The sequence below is a fragment of the Semicossyphus pulcher genome, unplaced genomic scaffold (assembly GCF_022749685.1).
Source record: "Semicossyphus pulcher isolate SPU_LCO1_2020_fin unplaced genomic scaffold, fSemPul1.0.p SCAF_3, whole genome shotgun sequence".
Classification (NCBI taxonomy): Eukaryota; Metazoa; Chordata; class Actinopteri; order Labriformes; family Labridae; genus Semicossyphus; species Semicossyphus pulcher.
The window spans coordinates 31,627,369-31,649,896 of record NW_027211704.1 but is presented as its reverse complement, the minus strand read 5'-3'; the positions used below and the strand labels follow the sequence as shown (position 1 = coordinate 31,649,896).

The window sequence follows — 22,528 nt, the reverse complement described above, 5'->3', positions numbered from 1 at the left end:
GTAAAGGGAGAGCTAGCTGTTTCCTCGATGGTGAGCATGGTGAGCACCGCACACAGTGAAACAGTAAGATAAGCAATGGAAAGGAAACAAGACAGGAAAACAGAATGCCTGACAGTAAGAGGGGAGTTGAATCACGAATAAAGGCTTCCATAACACAGTAAACCACCTGGGATATCCTCATGCAAGTCCACAGCTGCTGGCTAACACCTAAACCTTTCATCATCTCAACAGCCCAGCACAAAGTGTGGGCTGTCATGCCTCCACATGCAGGGTAGCAGCTTCTGTGACAGTTTAGAATTTCCTCTTACAAAGACCTTTCCATGACACAGCTGAGAGCAACTTTAAGTGAGAAATATATTTAACTGTAAAGGAAGGTATCTCTCTTTGTCCGTCTGTCCTTCGCATCTCAAGAGACCTGTCCACCTGATCAACTTCACATTCTGCAGCTGTACTGCTGAGGACCCAAGGGAGTGGAGTGTTGTGTGGGGAGTCAATTTCGGGACGCAGCTCTCGAGGAACCTGCAAGCAGCCCTTCCAGGGGCAAAGCTATCAGCCTACTCTGGACTGGCAAGTGCTCTAAACAGCAACACCCCTGCACTAACTCCAGTCTCCTTTGAGTATCTCAAGAGCCGCTTATCTGATCAACTTCACACTGGATGGGTGCATCCCTGAGGACCCCAGGGTGTCACTCACAGTGGAAAGTTGACTGGTAGAGCACTTCTCAAGAATGCTGCATACCACAGTTCTTGACAAAGCTGCAAGCAGCACTTCCAATTGGCCAGTTCCAAATTGCCACTTTGTCTGAACTTTCACACAGTCCAAACAAGCAAGCCCACTGACCATGCTACAAGCAACAGCACCTGGGGCCAAGCAACAAGCCCACTGCGAGGCATGTGCTCTGAACAACAACACCTCAACAGCGCACTGCTGTAGTAGATGTAAAATATTTGCACAACACCACAGAGAAAAATGTAAGAGGTATTCTTCAAGGCCTAGTACAGCAAATTTCTTATAAAAAAAAAAAAGAAGTCCAACAGTGCTGCAGAGCCATGCATTTCAGGAGTGGTTGAAAAGGACAAAACTTACTCCTGCTTTCAAAGAAGTCAGTTGCAGTGTAAACAAATGAGCAGGTGCATTGGTGAAATGAGCGAGCATTCTTCATCTGGCGACGCTGACCTATTTAAAGGTTACAAACTTCTTTCAAAGCGCTCTTTTTGCAGCAAAGGAGTCTCACATTTCTCTACAGTTGCCATTTTTATGCTAAGATAAAAGTCAGGGTAGACTTTGTGCTGTGCATGGTATTGCACTTCATGAGACAGACAGAGTGTAACTGAAGACAAGATACATGTGAAAATTACTTAATGTTCAGTCTTTATTTGACTGTAAAGATTCAGGAATCATACATTGAACGTTTACTGGTCAGAAATCCCCTTTATCTAATTAATTTCTACAATATCCGATAAATGTACCGATAGAAGATATGATCAATCTAGAAAAAGCTGCCTGAAGCATCTGTTTGTGATTGTGTCGATAGTGAATCAAAGGGACCTGCCTATTGCTTTCTTTTACAGGTATATAACACCTGTCAACATGTCAGGATACTCTATGGTTCCTTTTCTCACCAGTGACATTTTTCTGTGATCCAGAAAAAGCAGCAATCACATCATGTTCACTCCTCTGAGCTGCTGCTGGGCACATTTGACGAGCATCTAAAATGAGGTGTGAAGTGTCACAATGTTACATGACGAGGCCGTCAGTCTTCTGGACTAGCCCCCAACCTTTTAGTGGTTTTCACTTAAATCCACTATCATGTACTTTGACAGAGTGAGAACTGGCACATCCATTATTAATCTCAATGTTTCTTCGTAATAGGCCATTTAGGAGCAGCACCGCAAAATGTAACTGCAGGGTAAACAGCCAAACGCCTGGATGTCACAGGAACATGATTTAGACAAAAAGGGGCGACTTCAATAATTACCATAGAATGAGAGTTGGTTAAAATGGATCACTTCTCTACCTCAACAAACTCACATCGGTGTTGCTGCTTAAAGAAGCTGAATTGACTCATCCTGGGTGAAAGAGTTGACACTGGGTTTGGGGATTTTAGATCTGGTCTCTGATTTCTATCGTCCCGACTGGCTAAAGCTCCTTCATTCATTTTGCCTTTCTTGCCAGGGGACCTTAACTGAGTTCGGTGAGTGACACCCTGCTGGGACTCAGGCCCATTAAGAGAGGCCGGTCTCAAATGTGTGCGATGAGATTTTATTCCATCATGGCTTCTTTGGGCAAATATAATGGCAAACATTTAAGTTAAGTACATCCATAGTGGCACACGTCACTCCACTGTTCATATCCCTCCACTGGCTCCCAGTCGCCGCTTGCATCAAATTCAAAACCCTGTTGCTCGCTTACAAAACAGCAACAAAAACGGCTTCTACCTGAACGCCCTCATCCAGGTCTACACTCCGTCCCGCCCACTACGCCCTGCGAATGAAAGGAGCCTGGTACTCCCATCACAACAGGGCCCTAAGTGGCTAACTAGACTCTTCTCCTCAGTAGTCCCCAGGTGGTGGAACGAGCTACAAAACTCCATTCGGTCCGCAGAGTCCCTTTCACCTGTCTTGATGGCTGCTTGTGTTGTATCAACTCTCAGATGTACGTTGCTTTGGACAAAAGCGTCTGCTAAATTAAACTGTAACATTTAAAACTAATATTTGTTGCTCCAGGTGGATTGAAGTCATTGCACCTTGCCTTTTCAGTAAATGTACACACGTGTTCTCTAAATATTTGGTTGCTTTATTTATTCTGTTCTGGACGTGATGCATGTAAATGTCATCCTTCAGACATCCAAGAAAACCTCCGACACCATTTAAATATAAAAAAAGAAGGAGACATTTGCAAGACTGTTGATATCACTCAGATGCTGAGTCATGTTTAGACCTTATTGTGTTTACTACTATTGTGTTTCCATGGTAGCTCTTCAAAGCTGGAGCACAGAGATGAATATAAACTACACTGCAAATAAGATCTCAGCAAGGATTATAAATCATCCACAGCTCTCCATGTAAGTAGCAGCCTAGCAGCAGTGGCCCCTGATTTTGGACAGAAATGTATTGTCGATTCATTGCACTGTTGTCTAAGCTTATATTTATGTTCACTTCTAGATCTACATTAATGTGTCAGGCTGCTAAGTTTCACTACGCAGCTTCACTGAATGCGGTGAGCGAAGTGGAGCCAATGCTGTGTATTTATTTTCTATGAGAAGTGGTGAAAAATAAAAGGCGGCATTATATAGGCAGCCAAGGACAAGCAAGTGTTGCAGAGGGCAAAGTTCAAACCAGTGAGCTGTGACAATGAAGATGCTGTGAAGGGAAGACAACCAACCGCAGCCTGTGCCCTCCATGCGTTTACCTTAAATATGTATGCATTATATTGAAAGGAGTTAGGGTAAAACAGTCCTCGCTGTTCTGAGGCATCAAAGGAAAAAAGCACAATGGCACAATTATGTGCAGATATTTATCATTAAGGTGATAAAATAATATAAAGATCTGTGTTTTATTAACATAGCATTCTCATCCACATTATGATGGCACAATATACTTGTGTTGACTATACATTTGCATGACTTCAAGATACAAAGAGACTTCCTTTAGGAATCCTATCTTACTTTTTGTACCATATCTTAGGTAAGGACATCTTAAAAACTCAATCCAACATCGCTTATCAACTTCCATGTCTGCCACCTACCAACATTCCTTCTTATCTTGAGTTAGCATCTTAACATTTACTTAGCAACTGTTCATCTGTAATGGCTTGTTTCCCAAATCAGGTGCTTACTGTTATAACAACGGTTACTTAACAGTTAAGAAAAGCTCTACAAGTAAAAACGTTTCTGTAAAACAACCCCTGAACTCAAACTTTCTGAATGTACCTGTGGAAACAATATGCACGTCATGAGGATTTATTTGCCATGCTTGAACGGGTGGGCTAAATTTAACATGGAGTGAGCATGTGGGTTAATAGTTTTGGGCTGAGCCCTGAAATGCCTCACAATATGGCCATGCAGGTTCCTGGGCCAGGTCAGAGTAAGTGGATGGTGAAAAATAGGAGAGAGCGACAAGGCCCTTGTCGGTAACAGGGAAAAAGCCCGGACATGGTACGACATCCCAGCCATCCATCATGTGGTGGACAGAAGGGAAGCCCTTACTGCCCATATATCATCTCCCTGGAACACAGGGCTGATGGTGACCCAGCACTTTTCTCTTTGCTTACGGAGTAAATTTAAAGTCCAACAAAAAGTGTTTGTCATCATTTTGTATTGTTAAACACTTTTTGGAGAGTGTTTTACACATTAGGCTGTCATGTTTTTCCATAGACAACTCATTGCAAAAATAAGAAGTAGAATATGTTCAAAGGATTATCAATCGATCGATCCAGTTATCTTTGCCAACTTCCTGTTCAGGGGCAAAGGTCGCTGGGGCATATCCCAGCTACCAATGGACAAAAGCCGAGTGCAGTTCACCAGTATATCACAGGGCATTCATACACACAGTATATCGAACCATTCATGTTCACACATAAAGGAAGTTTTGATTTGCTAATTCACCTGCATGTCCTTGGACTGTCTCAGGAAACCAGAGCACCTAGAGGGAAAGGAGGAGGGCCCCAGCCAGCTGCCGAGCTGTGTCAACAGTGCTAACTGCTCACCATGCAAAACGCACCTCCTTTGTACCGGTGTGGAGGCGGACATATCAGACAGGGAATATCTGGAAATCTGGACGAATAAAACAAAACCTCTGCATGGCTGGAGACCACGAAAGGTATATGAAATTATATAAAATTAATTCAGACTAAACTACAGACTGTATAAAAAATGTTTGTACTGATCATATGTGTTTTAAAAGGTCATGGTAATGAATGCCACCTTAACAATATGGCTGCCAGATCAGAAAAGGCTCTTAGAAAGCCTTTCTGTTTAAGGGTGGAGGACTTGATGTTCCATCACTGGGAAGTGGGAGCAGGGAGATGAGTCACAGAGTGATGATGAGGTTATTTCAATTCGTGTCTAATCCCGCCTACAACACAAATGAATCTACTGTCTGCAATGCAGCAGGATATGTGCATAAGCAAACATGTACTGTACACTTGGTGTAATAGCAGACATGTGTGAGGCCCTAACAAAGCGACAACACTGATTCCACTGTCATCCATGTGAATGCCGGCAGAGATGCCTTCTGTCGGTGCGATCAGCCATGAACCAGTCCCGGTTCCAGATACACGCGCTCTCACAATGGCAGTAATATAGGGTGCAATGAGCACCCACATTAACAAATATGGGTCAGCGGTGCTCCAATATTATGATTTATTTTGCTTTTGTGAGCCTGAGGTCCTAATTTATCAGCCGCTGGCAGCTCCAGAGGGAATGCTGCGCTGGCTAACTCAAATCTCCCCCGACACAATGTGCTTTTGAATGTGCTCTTGCAAACACAGACATAACCGCATGCTGAGCCATAATTGGCTCGTGTTATTTGCATTTGAATGGAGAGAAAGCATGCATGGGAGGCCTTGGCGAAATAGAATAGAAAAGAAATCTTCACGTCTCACTGTTGCAAAGAGTGCAAGGGGAGAGAGAAGACTGGACATGGGAAGAAATGAATGAGGCAAAAGAAGCCGAGTTAATAAGGAAGCCGGAGGAGGCTCCTGTAGCACCTGTAGCCTTCGTAAAAGTGGGCAGGCAGGTGTGCGTGACTGATTGACAGCTGAGCTGGTGGGGACACAAGGGCATAGTGTAAACAAACGTGTTCAATAAGTTCAGCTTACATCCCTAGAGACTGCCTTTCTGTAGCAGTGATATACAATGACAAGGATGAAACCATTAGCATCTAAACAGACTGATGACAGCATCTGAAGGTAAGATTCGAAGATGATAAATGAGCTGCAGCGGAGAAGCTTACACTTACATTTACACAAACGTAATGTTTTGATTGGCTACATGAAAGGAAACCAAACCTAAAATGTTGATTCCCCCCTTTTGAGGGAACTGAAGTTTTATTTCTAATCACAGGACATGTAATCAAAAAATAGATCTGTGTGATGTACGGGTAAATTATTTTAAGATGAAATCATCAAAAAACATCAACAGATTTCATTTAAAAGCATCAGTATTGATTCAGTTGTCAGTCAGGAAACAATTCCAGGGTTCCATCGCCAGGAAAGCCTCCTGCAGCCAGGATAGAGAGTGTGTTTCAGTGGCTGTGCCTGGAAAGGAGGCCACTGACAGCAGGAAAATAATGTCACAGGACAGAAAAAAAGACATAACAGCACTCAATGCAACTCAGCACAATTACTCACTCACACTGACACGCATACACAAGTTACTCCCATGATGCCTTTGGCCAGCTGTTTAAAAGGTGTCCTCAGAGAGTGCGTCCTAACCCCCACCACCCTCCCCCACCAGCATCACCTGGCCCTGTCGCAGCCAATCAGAATGGCCATTAATCACGCCTCACGCCAACACTGTCACCCCTGCTGCAGCTCCAGCTCCATCCCTCTCTCCTCCCGCATGGCTCTCACTCGCCTTCCCCCCCCCCTGATTCCCCGGGTGTACCTGGGATTCAGGAAATGTCTTTTCCTCACCTTTCACTGCTGACATTCCTCTTCTTGCCACCGCTAATGGCCCCCGACCTACCACACTCAGATGAAAATGTTAGCCCTGCTTCAAGCTGCTTCAGCAAGCTTTCAAACAGCCCAAAATGGATTCAAAGGAGGAAAGCCAGGAGTGACTGCTGACTCATGATATGGATGCAGCAGCTCACATTTTCGACATTGCAGTGCACACTACATGACAAAAGTTGTATGTATTTCAAACAAATGTGATTGCTGATCGTCCCATTTTAAAAACATGGACATTATCTTTACACAACTATAACTCTTTCTATCTATTCTTTAGAGAAATGTAGAAATGTACTCCTATTCAGCCACAAGAGCTTTAGCTCCATCAACTACTGATGTAACGTGATGAGGCCTGCCTGTATGTCTTTGTTCGAGTGTTGTGCACTCTGTCCAAAGGCTTCCAGAGCAAACTGGTACCCCTTTCCCACCGAAATTACCATGTTGACAATTTTTTTCAGACCTGGGAAGACCCGCTTATATATGCCGATTGTCTCTTTTCCCATTGCCAGTGGAGTATCCTCCTTCTGGTCTCTTTTCTGCTGTGTCACTGTCTGACGTCACAAACGCACTGGAGACAGGGTTAGTAGACAGGCGAGGCGATAATTACCAAGGTCTACTGCAGCATCATTTGACCTGTGTTCAATGTAGCCTTTCCCAATAAGCAAAAAAGCCGGGTGTTAGCGGGTTTTTTGACCAGTGGGAAAGCGGCTTGGGAAGCTTTATCTTCCTTTATGTAGCAAGCACCCTGATGCCTAAAATATAATGTATGCTGCTGCATTAAAATTTGCGACAAAGCACAAGACCTTAAGCACACTAAACAACAAACAAATCCACCTTTATCTGGCTCTATAGTGTGTTGCAGACGACTGCTTAAACATCACTTAAAGCCATTTCTTTCAATCTGTTTCATGATGGTATAGAACTCAGCTTTCAAGGCCTTGGAACATGCTTCAGCGAGATAATCCATCACAGTCAACATGATGTCAGCTTTCATTCTTGTCAACGGTGAACGTTAAATTATTGTGGTATGTTAATGCAGCTGAAAGTGCTGATTGATCTGAAAAGTATCCACTGTATAGCACAAACTTCAACAATAATATGAGCAGATCTGACGTGCAGCTTGATAGATTACTGGAGTAAAACAACTTTCAGGTCTATTCATGTGTGGACTGTAGTGAAATCAGTGCAAACCACTGGCTGCCTGGAAAGTTGGAAAGACAAAATCAGCTTCAGCTGAAACAATGAGGTACACTGAGGAAAATGCACTGGCATTAATATAAAATGAACAATAATTGACTTAAATATGAATGTTAAAGTAAGTAAGTAAGTAAAGTTTATTTATATTGTACCTTTCAAGAGCAGATGTGCTTCACAATAAAAGCTCAAACGCCCTCCTCACCTCTGTCCAAAGTCACTCAGTCAGGTCGATTCATCCTCTGGCTTATTGTCAATCATAGGAAGTTACAGTCATCAGCTCAAATGGATTATTTGATGAATTCAAGGAGTGCCTCAACATCAACAGCAACTTTGAAACACATGAATGACAGTTCAATTTGGTGTAATTGTCACAAAGCAAGCGGCATTGATACTGAAAAAATATACCTACAAATTAACACACAAGTATGATCAAAGCCAAAATTTCTGCTGGCACAATTATTCCCTCTTATGCCTTCTTTTCCCCCTCTCATGGGGATATCCTTTTGTGTTTGGGCTATGGAAGTGTTACTATCCTGATAAAGACTATAATTGACTGGGGAAACTAATCATTTATCATCCAATAGTTCATTATTTTCCATAAACTCACCTTAGAGTGCGTTATTAGCCATATACTATGACCGGTAAGAAAAGAAAAAAAAGATGGTAATTTACAAGTTTCTTGTAGCCAGTGAGCAAAATAAATGTGCTATCATTAAGTGTATGATGCATTGGTCCTACCTGTTACCAATGATACCTGCACTGATTCAGACTGATGGTGTAGAACAGTATGTTTAAGGACCCAACAATTGCCATAAATCACAAACAAGTACGATGGATGTTTATGGCACTGACTCAAAGAATCAGATATCTTCCAACACAGCTTTTAATTATGACGCCCATCCAAGCCTAGGAAGCTGCAAGTCACTTAACAAGGAATATGGCCAAAATTCATAAAACATATGTTGCTGAAACCGTGGATGTCTTACAGCTCAACGTACATCTTTAATTTTCTTTGTACAATACAAACGACTCCAACATGGACCCAGGCATACATCCCATACAAAATGCCGTAGGAAACCTGTACAACCTAACAGATGCCTTATACACTTCACATGACTTGTCTCCTTCGACCTTGAGTACATCTAGAATGTTTTTATAATTTACAAAATAAGGTCTATCTTTTTCCTCTAGCGTTTTCTCACACACACTTAACGAGCTACAAGCGCCAACACAAAGCTCATTTCGCTCTGAGTTGCATTGATTCTTCTCCAGAAGGACAGGGGCAGTGACAGGGCTAGTGTAAATGTAATAAATAACACAGAGGGTCTTACCTGGATGTGGAAAGATGTCCGGCAGGATCAGGGTCAGTTGGAAACAGGAGAGGAGAAGAGAAGGAGACACAAGAAAACAAAAAGACCATTAGAAGGTACTCAAGTATGAGTCACATCCTCTCTGCAGACAAAACACACAGAGGACTACAAAACATGAATACCCACATGTTGTAATTTATCGAAACACTGTAACTACAGCCCACACTTTCAAGTGAGGCTCATTCAAATCCTCTATTCATTTATTTTTCATTTAAAGTAAAACAAGGCTGTTTGTCTGCTAAAGGTATAGGTGCATTTACACCCCTTGAAAAAGGTGCTACAGCAGCCACAGTGCTGTTACTGAGATTTATCTGTCCTTACATGTGACAGTTCCTAAATGGTTGAGAACATATCTTTTAGCAGTTTTTCTTTGAGATTTTGTACCCCCCCTTTCCTCCAAGAGAATGTTTTCACTTAACTGTGTGAGCAGCTTAGAGGAAAGTTAGAGAATTAACTCTAAATGCTGCTTGGCTGCCTTCATGAGCGAAATGATAATTATGCAGAAACTGTTTGACACACATTAAATTTAAATCTATTAAGGGAGCAGTTCACTGATTCTACACCTAAAGGTCAGACATGAGCAGTGTTAAGCCAGTGGTAAAATGTCTCCTGAGGAGCTTTTTCACAGTTGACAAAATGCCCTTAAACATTGTAGACTTGCAAATTTGTAACAGACTGTGAAAGAAACTGTGAAGGTTGAAAGATGTGCCTCTTGGCAGGCATGGACTATGTAACAAAAAATGTTATTGGTTGCATTATGGGAAATATAGGATCCAGGGTACAAAGCTATACAGAGTTATCTAAGCCTTGAAGACTTTTCTCCCCAAACTCTACCAAACTCCTGCCCTGTTTGAGAAAACAACCTTGAACCATGCTTACAACAACACGTCTGAGGAGTACAAAGCCATTCCCCTCCCTCATCTGTGACAGAAAGTCTGATCACCGCCTCTCTCTTCTCCTGCTTCACGAGTACATTTCATTAATGTGAGAAGACATGCATGTCTGCTTTGACAGGGAGAACCTGGCGTAAGCCATCGAGGCTTTGCAGGCAACCAGCCCTTCACACTTCCACCCACCAATATGTGTGGGCTGCACTGAGCATGATTAATGCATGTCAGGCTGCTGGCACTGATGGCATCCCTGTCCACATGCTCTGGGGCTGACTAAGGTCCTACCTGGCATCTCTAACCTGTGACTGGCCCGAGCAGATGTCTTCACATACTTCCAAACCAACTCCATGTTGCAGGTGCTAAAAATACTTAATTGCAGAAAGCCCAAACAACTTTTTACCTTTTTCCAACATAAAGAAGTTCTTTGAGCGTCTGGTCTTAGATCCTCTCAAAACTTGCCTTCCATTTTCATTGAACCTGCTCCAATTCATGTCCAACCAGAACAGATGTACAGAGGACGCTACACTTGGCACAGACAACACCCCTTGTACCTGCATATCAGACTTCTTGATAAGAAGACCCAAGTACATTACATTACAAAACCAGAACTCCTCTGCCCTGACCCTGAACACTGGCGTCCCACAGGGCTGCATGCTGGGTCCTCTCCTCTACTCCCTATTCATCCACAACTGCACACATGCATGTTTCTAAAACCATTATCACGGTTGCCGATGACACATCAGTATTTGGCCTCAACAACGATGAGATGAAGAAACAGGGAGGAAGCTTACAGGACACATATTCCTGACATATATGACACATATTCCTCGTTTGTATATTATGTAAATGTGCTTTCTCCTTGTTTGTGTTGGCCTCACACATAACACTTTGCAAACATCAAGGACAATGTGTGGATTGGCAATCACTGATGCTGAAAATCACACTTGGATTAATCCATAAGATAAGAGGAAAAACATATTCCAATTTGTACACTTTATCCACAAAACGTGTTGTGTTTGAAGTAAACACCGTGGCACTGGCTTTGCTGAACTACTGGTGTTGATGCTCTGTCCACCTACACATATAACTCACAGCTGTACACACCCACGGGCACGAACTTGTCAAAAGTACTTCTGGAAAAGTCATAGCAATCACTGACTGATGCTGACTTTTTTTTTTACACAAAGTAACTGAACATCACAGGTGTACTGCATCGACAGAGTATGGCATGATTGATTCTTTTTTTTTTGGTTAAGATGTAGTGTGTGTAGTGTTTCTCAGGGATACATCTGCAGTTTGGTTGTTATCAGATGAGTTTTAGCATTCTAAAAAAGACCTGTTTCTTCTTTATATAAACGGCTTCTGTATCTCTTTCTGAGCACCTGCTAGTGCAAGCCATTGGATCAGTGAGGGGTTTATTTGGAAGCTATTTTGAATGGAAAACAAGGAAGGAATAACCTTATGAAATGGCTGTCTGAGGATATTAGATGGACCAAATATGCTGAATGGACAAACCTACTTAGTCTGTGTATGTACGTGATGGGCCATCAAATGCATATTTAATGCTCATACAGTAAATCTATGTTTAAATATACTGTGCTGGGACAGACCAAGGTCTACTTGAATAGCCCTGGCCTTCAGTAAGAGACACAAAGGCCACATCCTAATGTGTGATGTCATCTCCCTCAGCAGGGCCTGACCCCTGACATCCCCCTCCCAGTGAAATCACAGTGTTTATTCAGAGCCCAGACCATTTAACGGCCGAGTAGGTCTCCCTCGGCATCTGCTCAATTATTCAGCAGTGTGTGTGTATGTGAGGGGATGTCAGCGTCAGTGCAAGGAGCTGGAAAAAAGGATGAAGTGAATATATGTGTCTGTATGGAGAATTTTATGACTGATTTCAAGCCTGTATAGAAACAAAAGCTCACTCTTTCTTGTCAGTGTTAGTTTGCATAGGAAGGCTGCTGCTAAAAAAAGCACCACATGCAAACTGTATACTGTACAGCTCACATATGTGTGTGTGTATGTGTGTGTGTGTGTGTGTGTGTGTGTGTGTGTTATGACAGCAGTGCAGAGTGCTATCCAGGGAGCAGTAGACAACAGGTTTGTTAGCTGCCACACACACACATACTAATTAAGTCCACAGGCAGAGGTAGCTGGCCTTCACTGGATCCGCACTGGATCACCGTGGCCTACATTTCCTCAAAGCACACAAATGCACATGCACACATAGCACAAACCCAATCCACTGCATGGTTTTTAAACACTTTCAACGCCATACTTATAAATGAATCAAAAAATATTTCTAAAATATCATATTTTGGTTAAATAATTTGTATTTTGTCTTTATATTTATTTTTATTTATTAAATCAAAGTAACTAATACAGAGAACAAACTGGAGTTGTACAATCAAACACACAGAAACAAGTTTGAAGAAGGAAAATATCAATAATTAAAATTATGGACAAATAAAGGCACGCTAAGCAAAAGTGAGGCTGATAGAATTAAATCTATTGAGGAAGAAATGAGAGGTTTATGAGATGTACGATATTGAAGAAAAGTCCCAATTTTCCTACTATCATGACTTAAGTGTGTCAACTTTCCATAAAAAGTATTGAAAAAAATGATGGAATACTTTCGTATCCAGAATGTAGTTTTCTCATTTTGACTTAAATCATGTAAAGGAAGGCATGGACCAATGAATAAATATGTGTTTAGAATTCTAATGAAGACACACCTTTCAGTGATTCACGTCTTTAGAATCAGAATAAGAATCAGGTTTATTGCCAGGTAGGTTTACATATACAAGGAATTTGTTTTGGTGATGTTGGTGCAGAATAATTAACACTAGAATAAAAATAAGTAAAAAACTTTTAAAAAGTAAGATAAAAAAAAGGCAATAAGAATACAAATATAAAAAGCAATACGGATAATATAAAATATGTGAAACCTAAAACCTAAACCTAAAACAGGTGTGATTAAAAACTGTACAGATGTGCAGGATATTTATTGTCATTGTGCAAGACGACTAAACAGTGAAGCATCTCCCCGAGCTGCGTAGTGTAGGATTAGATAAGATAAAATAGAATATATTGTAAAATTGTACACTAGAAATATTTGCTCTGTATATATTGTCTGTTTTTATCTTGTGTGCTATGGACCTTTTATTTGTGTCCTTAATAATGTAATTATTATTATTATTATTATAATACTATTATTATTATTATTATTATAAAGATTAAAAAAATAAAATAAAACAAGAATAAATTGATCTAAAAATATTTTAAAAAATAGTTGGCACAAATATAGAAACAGTTAGCTACTCAGTTACACATAGTGTAAAGTACATTTATCTGTAACTTATTGACCAGCGGCAGAGATCTGTAGCTGATCCAGCTACTTGTCCTGTGAGAGAATTTCATATGTATGTTTATTCACTGTTTGGTAGATGTGACTGTTTGACATTTTATTTTTTTTAATTATGTATTCATTTCTGTATTTTGAACCAACATTGAAGCACCGAATGCTAAATGCTAAATGGCTCATTATAATTTCTTGTGTTTTAAGCCCTCACTGCTTTGTCATTGTTTTGTATAAAACCAAAATAAAAACTTTATTCATTGACCGAGCATTTAGTCCTCACCCTCTGTTGGCAATTAGTTAGAACAGAAAACAAACAGGTGTTTTTTTAATCATTAATAGCACTGTCAATTATAGGTTGCCCAATAACTATAATAAAACGGCACCATATTGTGACAATTGATAGCCTCTAAAATCAGGGGGCCTCTTTCACACAACTTTCACAAAAGGGAAACAGCCGCCTTTCAATTATGGGCGATATCTGACTGGTTTTATTAAATAAACGAGGTATATGAATATTAGATCTGATGCTTTCACAGGTCAGACCGTTGAGTAGAGTCACACTGCAGACTAAATAAAAAGTACAGCGGACGTGTTACAGCAACACCATGCTTGTTTCTGCTCATGTTATAGGCAATAAAGTATTTTTTTCCAAACATCATCCGGCAGGCGGCTTTGCCAGGGAAGCAGAGGCTGCACTGTTGCACAGCACCATTACTCTTGCTCCATCATTACTGTGATCAGCCCTCTGGTAGTTCTACCAGTGATGTGAGTGAATTATAGGTAATTTTGTTAATGCAGGGTGTAATGAAAACATTCAAAACACTCTTCAGAAGACCAACAATGCCGCTCTGCAGAAGCACAACGCTGCACGTCATCATTCTCGATTACTCTAATAAGAGCACATTGTGTTGGACAGATTTACAACATGACAACACAATGCTACGGCTTTCTAAGAACATGAATCAAGACATGTCGATCTAAACAATCTCTCTGAATCTAATAATACCAGATACTAGCTATTTATCATTTTTTGTCTCACTCCGCCCAACTGGTCTGCATGTGTACAAATGTTGTACTTGAGGAGCTGTGTTTGGAATATAGCCCTTTAAAATGACACCTTTTTCACACATGCACTCTACATGTAAATATGTACAGTAAAACATGTGCAGATCACTATGGTTGTGCTTGTGCAGCCCACTCTCACTCCCAACTTGTTACATACAGCATTGCATTTAATCTAACACTGTAATGTCTTTTAATTATTGACTCTGTATGAATTTATATGTAAATTCACAACGTACGTATGTGAGTTACATAACAGCAAGATAAGTTGGTACTTATTTAAACAAACGCTCTGATACCCTTTGATACAATGGTAGACACATTTTGAAAGTCTCACCTGCACATGGAAAACTGACAATTACAAGGGTACCTAGATTATCTTTTTTTACTCATAGGTTAGAGCAGGGATTCTCAAGGGGGTGCACGTGAGGGAAAATGTCATGGTGGTGTAATGTTGTATTTATTTCACCAAGTGGGATTTTTCACTTGAAAATCCTCAAATTGATCTGCTTTTTGTCCATGTGATCTGTTTCTGAGACTGTGCATGTGTCAATCTAATGTTTCTTTACTTGGTGGATCGTGTGCAACTTTATTGCAGCTTGATTCAAATTAGGCGACTGATGTTCTAATTTCCGTCACCGCTATGTTATGTTTGGTAATTGTAATTTAAACTCTCAGTTTTTCTTTCATGCAGTTCTCTCATGATGAGCTTATCTGCCAGTGCGTTTCTCCTCGCCTTCACTCATCTTCTTTGCTCTTTAGAAGTGAGGACATAGGTGCTGGTTTAGCTCAGCGGTTAAATCGGCGACCACACACAGAGGCTATAGTACTTGATGCGGTGGTCCCGGGCTCAATTCCCGCCCTCGGCCCTTTGCCACATGTCATCCCACTCTCCTCCCCCATTTCCGGCACCATCCACTGTCCTCTCTCTAATAAAGGCATAAAAAAAAAGTCAGGACTTTTGCGTAAGTTTGTTGCAGTGTAGTTTCAGTTTGGAATGTAAGAGCGCATTGTTGTGACTGGTTGAATATTTTGAATATCTTGACTATTTGTGCAGAATTAAACTTGATGCCTTTAATGCGGCTATGAAGAGGCTATGTTGCTTTTTTTTTTTTTCTACTGTCGGAGGTTGGAGGGACATCAACCCGGTCCGGATGTAGAGGGGGGTGCGTTGCATAAAAAGTTTGGAAAACGCTGGGTTAGAGAGTTGGAGGTAGTGTGATGGTTTTGCTGACGTGTTATTTAAATCCATTGGACATTTTTATTAAACCTTTAACACTGCAGGGCTGTGCATATACACCAGAGGTGAAAAACAGCTGGATTAAACCAAGAGAACTTGAGTTTCTTTTTGAAAATGGCCGACTCTGGAGCGTGAGAGAATGCAGATTTATGCTCTACCCCCTCCATCGGAGTTTGTGTGTCACCGAGCTGAAAAGTGGCCCATTTCTCCCACGTGGAGAAAGCAGTGTGCGCTCGCAGAGTGAGAAAGCTGACAGTGTGACTTTCCGCAGAGGTCCTTCCTGCCCAGGGGCACAAACCAGAGTAAATGTCACCGTTTTCATCTTCCCCTGCATTGATCTCACACTCGGCTGTTCAAACGGCCGCTGGACCCCTTCATGCCCTTTATGAAATCAATGCATTCCTCTGCCCACCTCATAAAAGTCCTACAAATGGAAAGAAGGCTGGGGTCACACACATACGCAGTCACACACACACACACAAACACAGGTGTCGCAGCTGACTTTGCCAGACTTTCTGTATGGATCATTATCTTAATTAATTTGTCAGGCTATTTGCTGACCCACGAGCTGGAGGCTGAAAATGGACTTCTCTGCCTCCTCTCCTCACCTGACCTTTCTCGCTGCCTCTTCCCTCCTCCCCTCCTCTGTCTCGGTTGACTTTCTATTCTTTTCTTTAATGGCTCCCCACCTTTTTCCTCTGTCCTTCATTTACTGCTTGTTCTCATTTGTTCCATCACCTTTTGTTATTCCCTTTCCCCTTACCCCTCAGTCCTCTTGAGAAGGGAGTACTACCGCTAAGACTATTTAAGGCCTTTTTTATAGACACCTGTGAGTACATTTAAGACCCGTATAAAAGCTGATATAAAGAAACAAAAAGCTGGCTGAAGCAGCCTCTTTGCAAATGAACAGTGCTGATGAAAGCTGTGAAATTATTTATGTGCAGCACAAGAAAAGGGACACTTGTTTAGGAGCTATAAGTGCAATTAAACTGTGTGAAGAAAAGTGGATAAAATGCATTTTGTACAAATAGACCTGTGGTATATTAATCAGCAGCGCAAACACAATTGACATTACATAGCGAATAAAAATGTCCTGCTATTAAGTTGCTGCTTAATTCTTCTACAGGCGGTATGTGCATTTAAAGGTTTTAAAAGAGCAGCCAGTGCCATGGCTCTTCCCTCCATCACTGAGTCCTGTTAAAACGGTCTAGTTCTGCCTCTGAATACAGCTCTCTAACCTCCCTTCACCTCCTCCATGTCCCAAATCTCTTCTTCTCAGATCTCCTTCCACCTTTTAACCCCACCTCTCCTCTTTACTCCCTCCTCTGCTCCCCTACCTCGTTTAACAAGGTCTCGGATGTTTGTCTGAGGTTTCAACGGCATCCCTTCTACCGCTTCATGCACACAAACACACACACACACACACACACACATATTCGCACTCAGTGCAAAACCACAAACAAGACTTCCGGCCCTGCACTCTACATTCAGTGGAAATCTAGTTGCACTTAAAATAAAAATCCACTGTTTTTCTGAATTATTCTCAACTCTGTATGAATAAAGAACAGCTATGTTGTAACGATAACACTGGACAACTAAAGCAATCACTGAGATTTGAACAACAGAGTGAGAGAGCCCGACAGGCTGTAAACAAACACTGTAATGTTGCTTAAGTTCTTTGAGCAACGTCAATAAATTCCCTGATCTTAACTCTGTGAATGAACTGTGAACGGGATGAAAACAGAAGATGTAAATTCAAGTGATATTACCCTTGAGTGAAGCATACTGTTGGAATTTTGAAGTAAAGTGATGTTGTTGGTGTTTTTGAATGTTTCGCCTGATTACTACTACTTGTCATTGCAGCATTTTTTGAACGTAATTCTGTGTAGTTTGAAAATCTTCTATATCTCTCTGTCCTGCAGCAAACAGAGAGGAGCCGTCCACCGCCGTTGTTTCTTTGGTCCATCAAGGTGTTATGAAGCGGATGATCCGTGTTGTTTAGAACGGCCTCAACCTTCTTCAGTGTGCATCGCTCCACCACGTCCCCCAGTGGGTCCAACCTGGCTCCAATCTCCAGTTTGTCGCCTTGCATCCTTGTGTCTTATACTGCCTCCCCATCAGACTGCAGCATAAGGGCCCGATCAGACCGAACGCGTTTCAGCAGCTGGGGGCTTTTTTGTCATTGTTTTCAATGAGAGGCTTTTTGCACCCTGCTTTTGCGTTGCAGAGCGCCTCGCGTTTATGAGTAAACTCTCAGAGCGCCTCAAGTTGAAAAAACTTCAACTCAAAGCAGAAAAGCGCCTGACGTCATTGGCGTTTTGTCTGATTGTCCAATCGAATGAAAGGAGAGGCGGGCCTTCCGTAAGCTAACAATATAATGGTTAGGCTAATGACAGCTAATGATTTGGTGGTTGTCTTAACAACAGTAGAAAAAAAAGCCGCCCCCAGCTGTTAAAATGCGCTCTGTCTGATCGGGTGTTTACCTCCACAAAAAAGGCAGTGCGGCGCGCCTCGCATTTTACAGCCTGCAAAACGCGTTCTGTCTGATCGGGCCCTAAGACAGGACACTTGCCACCACTGACTGATAAAACATCTGCAGCATCTTGTAGCAATTATTATATGAATTATAGCATTACAGGATTATATAGCATTTTAATTATAGCATTAAAATAACACTCTGCCGCTCTCTCTCTCTCTCTCTCTGGTACTAGCTCCACCACTCACTCAATGCGCACTCCATGACACAAGTTGCAGTGAGAGGACAGGAGAGATGCGTTCAGGTCCAGTTGGGAAAACTCAAACTCCATCTTTTAATAGAGTGGAGGGTAAGAAGTAGGCCTCTGCAGTACCTTTTCAAAAATAGTTGATTTATGCCGCAACTTTTCCGCAAATTTGACCAACCCTCCATATTTCCCCATACGTGCCAAGTAACTCACGTCACCAAATGATCCCCTGAGGTCTGCATAGTTGATTAAACTGAGGTCATCCTTTACTGTGTTATCTACTTGTTCCTGATGTTTGTGTCAGCGCTGTAGTGTACAGTGAGATAGCCATCTCCCTGTCTCTTATCAGTTGGTTCATACTGCCTCAGCAGCTGAACTAACGAGTAGGAGAGCATAAATGTAATAAAGAATGTGTAGATTCTCCCTCGAGCATATAGATAGCATTGAATGCACATGCGCAGTGCAAAAAGCATTTCATGGCTATTGACTCTAGTGTCATTTAGTTTTGACACATTTTATTTGGAGCGCTGACACTGAAATCAATTGGAAGGGATGTCAGCAGACAAACAGCTCGCTCGGCCAATAGATGGCTTTAATGGAGCGCTTGTCCTGGACACTCACACTGAAAAAAAGCCTAAAAACATTGCAACTTTCTTAAAAAGCTGCCGTGAAATCAGACATGACATGCACCAAAGGATCGCAGACTGGGAGTCAAACCTGCGATCAGTGTGTCGAGGTCGGTGGCCTCGGGGGCACCTGCTCTACAAACTGAGCTAAACCAGCACCCTGTATTTTCACTTTTTCAACAATTTCTTTTGAACCATTTGGTCATTTAGCACTTTAAACCCGTAATTGTCCTTGTAATTGATTGTACTGCATGTGTAGTTGCACATAAAATTGGCAGTGGTTATAATGGTAGGAGGTGCAAAACATTGTTAGATGGTAGAAAGCCTTGTATGATACTCTGGCCTGCAGTGAACAAAGTGAAATGTGTAAAGAGAAGGATCCAGTATTTTACAGAAGATACAGCAATCAGAAATAATATCAGATAAAGGACAAGGCTTGAGATTTTAGATTTTTGTTATTTTATATCACGAATAAAAAAAGACACAAAACCAACAAGTTCAATATTCTCTCACTCCTTTCTAACCTCAGCCTGTCTGTGGATCTCAGCCGTAAGCTCTCTTTGGAAGTGGCTCATAAATATGGACTTTTGTTGTCCTATAACATCTGGGCACTGTAGCTTTAAGACAACATCTCAAACTGGAGTTAATAGTGTGTTTGGCTTTAAAAGGTTGTTAGATTATCTAGTGCACTGAAATGAGTGGCTAGAAAAGGTACCAAACAAACTAAAAGCTGTTCTCACTCAGCTTATCACACAGATTTAGAAGATTTCACTGATTAAACTGATATTAGGATATAAAAACAACTGTACTCACGAGGGCAACAGATCCCTTGACCCTTGACCCTCAGCCCTGCACTCCTTATGTGAACCATCTAGGACTGTCATTATTGTTCTACTATTTTACAGGTGGCAATATTTCCTTGCAAGGTTTTCACCTTTTGATCTTATTTTAACCGCTCAAATACACACAACAGCCCAAATAGCTTGTTTTAAAGGTAGGTAAACATATTTTCAAACGTGATCGACAACTTAGCATGCTAAATATTTCATTGCAAAACACAACTGATGCGATTAAATGTGACTATGTCACAGAAAGTTAAATAAGAGGTTGCTGTTTACAGATTGTGGTTGCATTTACATTTAATACAGCCTTTTAATTGCGGAAAATCAGAGTTCAAGTGTTGAATAAACTTTGATTGATTTTCAAAAACTGTAAATGCTGTCTGCTCTATTTGTTGCCAGGACTGACAGTGGTACTGAACCACATTTGAAGTAAGTCTGAAATGTATTTATTGTATAAAAAATAAATTGATTTCTATCAGGCAGGAAGTGTTGATAGCCCTTTCAGAAGACCACAGACCCAAAATCTGAGGTCGATTTGACCCGGACATTCAGCTGTCAGATGAGAGAAAACCTAGACTTTGTCAATACATTTAAACAGACATTTTATTTTAACATTAAGAATATGTTAGGTGCATAATCGTTAGGTGCAGCCCTAAAATGGTCGTTAGCATGTGCTTAATCGGTGTTGCAATTATGAGGGGAAATGGAAAATGTTCTTCCCTGTGGGGGTCCCTGGCCCCAAAAAGTTTGAGAACCCCTGAGCTAAAGAGTTCCTTGGGCGCTGTATGGGATATACACAGGTATGTCTCTCTCAAGACCTAGCTGTACATTTGTCACAGTAGGTAGAATGCTGTTGGAAATTAATAAGATAAAGTTGAAGTCTGACTTCATCTTGCCAGATATTCTTCTGACTGAAAGACACTCGTGAATATCATGTGTTATATGACTTTAGCATTCAAAAAGTGCCAGTAATATCTCGTTATAATGTCAGCCGACTTCAGAAGATGTGTGAGGCCATTTGTGTGATGTAGCCGGGAGGGAAGCGTAAGGTTTTCCAGGATGTTACCACGACCAGAAAGCTGCAATAAAGAATTCCAGATCAAAGATCACTGGGGGAAACGCTTTCAGAGTGTCCGTAACATTACACTCTGTTCCTAACACATGAGAGCATTTACAGTATGTGTAAAAGGCACAGTGCGTTAATCCATGTTTCGGAAAGTGTGTGTGTGAGTGCTGCTACTGTGGGTGATGCTTCGGAAGCGACACCGAGGCTCCCACACAGCCGTCTCATGTTGTGTGCGAGTGTGTGTGGGTGCTTCCGCCCGCATGTGTTTCAGCATGTGCGTGCCCAGTGTTTGAAAATGTGTGCGACTCTGGGGTCACTTCTAGGTCAGGGCGAAGAGGAGGAGTGCTCTTGTGGTGATTTATGGCTCTCGCAGCACTGTCAGGCAGGCTCTGTTTTCCCAGAGGTCTTTGCAACAGTAGCCAAAATAACACTCCTTTTACTCTACACCTCTGCCTTTTTCACCCTCTCCTCCTCACACCCTCATCACCCTCATAGCTCCTTATTATTTTCTTTCACTAACTCAGTCCTGCCTGTACATCCATCCAGGGATGTACTGTAGCAAAGGGTAAACCGGCCTAAACTCAGTTCACTCACCTTTCTATTTCGGGAAAAGAGTTTGTCTGGCCTGATGTAGATCTTGAGTACATCGTAACAAGTTGTGAAAATGATGGAAGTCAATTAAGTTTAAGGTGATTTCAGCTCTGATCTGGTGTTGCTGTTAGCTCTTACAGAGAGTGCATTCATATGTATTACTTGCATTATTAGCTTGTGTCATATAAACCTTATCTCTCTAACCCGATGGTACATCTTGTGACTTACAGTTTTGACCCACTAGAGATAGGGTGAAGAGGCAGCCCCGTCTGTCAGTCATCTGTCAGTCATTCTGTTCCTCTCACACTTGAGAGGTTGAGAGCATCTTGGATTGGGACTAGCTAACATCAGCTTTATCTGCTTTGACCCATCAGGGTTGAGTTTGTTCTCTTTTTTCCAATATACCAATGTTCAGTGCAGGCTGGTTTTCAGATTTGCAAGGACATCTACTTCACTCCTTAGAGGATGGTTCCTGCCAACCTCGGTGACCTCCTTAAATCTGACAATTGCATGAAACTGTTTATAAGAATGGATGTAGCCTCTTGGTTTTATAAGCGAAGCTCATGCAAAAAGTGCCTTAAACCTGCAGTCTTTCTAATGGCCTGCAGAGGGCGACCACACGTTGCAAAAAGATGTCAGTGTGTGTTAAGGCCAGTTCAGATCAATGATTCGCAACAAGACTGGATGCAACTGCCAAAAGAATCCCTCGACATCTGATCATAAACATTCTAAAACTGGGCCGTTCACATCAACGCAACGCAACGCACACAGACACAGCTGACCGTCTCCATAGCAATGATGCACTGACACACCCCACTCTTTATAAAAAGAAGTGGATGACAGTGACATGCTCAAGATGTTAGTTGTAACATTGATTAATTAATG

The 22,528-nt window shown here is 41.6% G+C and overlaps 1 protein-coding gene across 1 annotated transcript in view; it reads right to left on the bottom strand.

Annotated features, from left to right (window-relative positions):
• Window positions 1–22,528, bottom strand: part of LOC138605376 (receptor-type tyrosine-protein phosphatase gamma-like) — a 444,649-nt gene that overhangs the window by 292,216 nt on the left and 129,905 nt on the right. The window lies entirely within an intron of this gene.